Source organism: Oratosquilla oratoria, chromosome 25, assembly GCF_046742065.1.
Source record: "Oratosquilla oratoria isolate Oo_2021 chromosome 25, ASM4674206v1, whole genome shotgun sequence".
Taxonomy (NCBI): Eukaryota; Metazoa; Arthropoda; class Malacostraca; order Stomatopoda; family Squillidae; genus Oratosquilla; species Oratosquilla oratoria.
In genome coordinates this window covers 51,359,974-51,365,039 of record NC_134801.1, presented here as the reverse complement: position 1 = coordinate 51,365,039, position 5,066 = coordinate 51,359,974, and positions in this window count along the sequence as shown.

Genomic DNA, 5,066 nt, shown 5'->3' with positions numbered 1-5,066 from the left:
TTAATTAAGAATCTATAAATGAAATTACTTATTTATTCGTTTGTTTATTTTGTATGCATTTATCTATTTATTTATATAATTACATAATTATGTATTTTTATATATTTATAAATTAATCTATTAGTTTGTTTATTTATTCATCTATTTATCTATTCATTTATTTGACCTAAGTGGGAGTAGGAAACACAGGAGTTATAGTCCGAGTTTATTCCTGACTAGCTACACAGGTATGCTTTTTTCATACCTCCGAAACTGGTCAGGAATAAACTCAGACTAAGACTCATGTGTTTCCTGTTCCCACTTACGTCAGTCTGTCAGAATGTCTCAACATTAATGAATTAATTAATTAAGGGCGTCGTTACTTGCGGCGAAGGTCGAGGTGAGGGCGGTTCGAATCCTGCCACCGGCGAAGTTGAAACAAGGGCATGGTTTATCAAATTCTACGCTACAAAGCCTTCTGTGAGGGGCACCGTCCTAGCCTCCTGATAGGGGGGAGTGTGTGACGTTAAACCATATAATTTATCTGTTGATATATTCGTTCATCTATTAATTTATTCATTCATCTATTTGTTTATATTTATCCATCAACTTATTCATTAGTCTTCTCATGTTTCTTTCAGCAGAACAAAATCGCCTGACGGCAGCTAAAATAAATGTTCGAGTCCTGAAATCCTTGGAATGATTATACGTGAGCGGCTGTGGCTGTTCACAGGTTAAAAAAGAGAAAGTAGTCTAATTCAGTATATTATCAAGTTGGATGTCAAATTAAACCCCGTAATCATAACAAATGGATTTGATTTAGATTAATTTTTCCGTTATATTTGTGAGGCTACTGCCAACAGGCGATTTTGTTCTGCCTAAAGGGAAAAAATAAGCATTATTTATATTTGTCGCCATCTTGGATTCGGTTGAGTTTCAACACGACGTAATACTCTATTATCGTCACCAGAATAAAATATATAAAAGTTGTCATCGATGGTATCATTCATAGTAGGATAGCATCAGTACTAAAAGGAATTAAATGCACAGTGGTCTTTGTTTGATGCGAAGTTATCGATGTTACGTTAGTGCAAAAATAAAGAAAAATAATTCATGTGGCATCAAGGTCGCTCGGTGTCAAAGCAAGGTATAAAATTCACTCCCACCCATTTCATCCCCATATACTCCACTCCCATTCACCACCCCTCCCTCCCTCTTTTCTTAGCTCCTCCTGGATGACGGGTCATCCCTGCATCATACCCATCACCCTGAGTCAGAAGCAGTGCAGCAAGACACAGCACATCAACAGCAAGGCCGTTATATTTAATCGGCGACCCCCACCTCTCCGTCCCCTCATGCAGAAAAAGAAAAGACGGGGAGAAATCCCATGATTAAACTTATCTCATCAACAAAGTGTTGTAAATATAAAAACAAAGGTAGACTAGTAAGAGACCTTTGGCTTTTTGTGGTTAGCATTTGCCTGTTCCCAAGAGTGCCGCCATTGTGTAAATAATTCAGCAGAAATTCGATCAGAGTCTTTCTTTCGTGGTGGCGCCACCTGCGAGATCTTGTCGTCGTTATTACGTCATGTCGTCGATCGGGGGGCGAGATTTTGTTCCATAAGTCTTAATGGCTACTTACGCAGCATGCTCCTTATGTGGCATTATTTTGTTCTACTCCGCACTGTTGTGTACGATATTAGATTCAGTTTGAGCAAATATCAGATAGTAAGTATTTGGTATTGAATCAATATACATGAAGTGCAGATAAAGAAAAGAACACATAGTTTGAAATAACAATTACGAATGCCGAGGATAAAACAAAAAAAGCATGTAAGCTTATTTCCATTTTAGTCTTCAATAGACTGATTTTCTACACTAATTTACACAGACATCATACGTAGGGGTTAAGGGGACCAGAGACAGCCATGAGTAATACCAATCTGTACACATATGACACATAAACATTATCATAGATTTGCTAATACTGATAAAATGTTCATAACAGGTAGGATATTGAGACCAAAACTTGAGCACCATCACAATAAGGAACAGTGCACTATGCCTCAGGAACAACAAAATAATGCTAAAAGGTACCAAAACAGTATGAGTACCATATCAGTGTAGTACCATTAATGATATACTACATTATTCCATAGCTGTATCAGCAAGTGTAGGACAATAAAGGGGGAATCCATCCCAGGGTAAAAGTAAATATTAAGTATCACGGGATAGAAGGTAGCAGGCCATCAACAGTATCAACATGGTATTATGGTGAATGCTACATTGCAGCTAGGGTCACCTATTAATCAATTCCAAATTTTACCTGTACCTCAGGACAGAGTGGGCAATTAGTATGAGCACTAGGAAGTAGTACATTATAACCTGAAGCACCAGAAGTAGGGTACAGGGGACCAGTACTCGTATATAACAAGGAGATCGAGGGAAAGGTCCAATTACCTTGTTACCTGGTGCCCCGATTCACCAGGCTTGTATTATGGTCAGATCATAACTGTCCTCGGACCATACCTGAGACATATACCATACTATGGCAGGCAAAACAAAGGTGAAAACTAGTTTTGAACATCAAACATTCTTATACTAAGCTAAACATCTGAAGGGCAAACGGGGAGGTCAGAACAGTTATGAGTGAACGCAGATTTTGATTATATTACTCATAGAGTCAGGTACCCCTCACTTGGCTAGTAGTACATAAAACCAAGGCTGTTCTCTGTCCATAGCTGAGACTTATAGTCGTCCTTGACTTTATTCTTGAAAGCAACCTTGCTATTTGACTGCTTAATGGACACAGGAAGTGAGTTCCATAGTTGAACACCTGTGAAGTGAAAGCTGTCTTCAGTAACGGAATTTAGGTAATGGCTGAATGATAAAATAAATAAATAACTTAATGGATAAATAAATACATGAGTAGACAAACAAATTGATAAATGAATTAATAAGTAAAATAAATGAATACATAAATAGATTTATATATACATATAGATAGATATATAAGTAAACAACTAGGTAAATGAATAAATGAATAAACAGATAAGTATATAAACTAATCAATGAATAAATGAATATAAATATATAAAGAAAGAAAAGAAAAGTAATAAAAAGAAGAATTGACAAATAGATAAATGAGCAATTGAATAGATAATTAGTAGATATCATATAAGTAGAATCAAATATACACATGCATCTATTTTTGGGTGCCTATTCATTTTATTAGGAGCAATGTCAGATTATTTGATAATCCATGATAGAAATCTACTTTAGAGAATAAAAGAATATTAAAGCGATGAATTGATCATTTACATCCTTCTTCAACATTGTTTTACAAGGAAATTTATATAATACTGGCTAAGATGGCGATAAATTTATCGAGATGAGATTGCATATTTTCATTATTACATTTATTTTTGCGACAGACCACGAACACTAGATGCAGAATTAATATAGTATTATTGCTGATAGAACCAACTTCACCATTCCTTTGAATTATTGGAAGTAAAATACTTTTGTAACAGCGTTATATACGAAAATAACGGCAGTCAGACCCTTCTTTTGATAATAATAATGACAGCAATAACAATAGTAATTATAATAATAATAATAGTAATAGTGATAATAGTAATAATGGTAATATTAATGATAATATTAATAATAATAATAATAATAATAATAATAATAAATAGTAATACTGATGATAATAGTAATAATAATAATGATGATGATGGTGATGATGATGATTGATGACGACGACAAAAACAGCAATAATTATAACAATAAAAGTGATAATGTCATTACAGTCATCATCATAATCGATTTATATTTGTTTTTTACATGATGCATCCGCATTTACTGCATGGACCTGCATCCTGCAATGGGTCCAACGACAGAAATGTTCTACATATATGAGTGATATTTTCTTATTTAAGAATTGTAACATCCTAATATTGATGGGTTATTAATTGTTTTGTATCTCCTGTCTATGCAAAAATGACGTCTTCGGCCGCAGGTACGCGCCTTCTGGCGTATGCTCCTGATAATCTATAGTTTGAGTTCGTCTTCACAGATAAACAAATAACAGAAGGAAAAGACATCAGATTTATTATGAGTATATATGTGAAAATACATAAATCAATACAAAAAATGAAAAAATGCCGCAAATAAATACAAACTATATACAAAATAGTAATAGAAATAAAAATAAAATATTTTTTTCTTCTAAATATTTACTCTATTGGACGGCACGTGTCCTTTCTAGTCTGTCCCTGGCTCTTAATCATATTTCATATACTTTCCGTGGAGTGAAATAATTGTATGTGGACTCATGCAGAATTTATAGACCCATTACTACAATGTAAACACGTCAATTGAATGCATACTATAGAACCCAAAAAATGTGTAGAATATGCAATGACTCAAATAAGGACCTCGTCGATCGAGCCCTCAAATAACTCTAAATAATACATTTAGTAATTGGTTATACCTCCAGCTGCGACGATTGTTCAAATGTTTGCAAATCTATGTTTACGACACTAGCATACATTGAGTAGGCCTACATTATGCGCGAAGAAACGAACACATTTGATGTTTTGAAATGTCAATGTGAATCAGTAAAAACAGAAGAAAAAAAATCTTATTATTTTAGCTCTTTATAAGGTTATAGAAAATTTCCAAGTTTTATGGATATTTGTTATAGCATATTGATAGACACAATAACTTTATTATTATTATATATTACTATATATTATTATTAACTTTATTGTTTACGTTTCTTAACTTTCGAACACATTGTTTTGATTCAGACCAAAAATGTAAGGGAGCTAAAATATACTCATCGATATTAAATAGGATGCCTCATATATGTTTACTAATGAAACAAAAAAAAATTAATTAGTTATACCTTTTTTTACATAAATATTGATATGTCAAAGGTAGTTGAAGAATTTATAAGGGAAAAGCGGACACTAATATTCATCAAAATAATTTGCATAATCATTTAGTCCTATCATAACATTATAATAATATCTTCTCATTTTGTATAATTATCAAGGGAATTTCTAGGTTCGTAAGGAT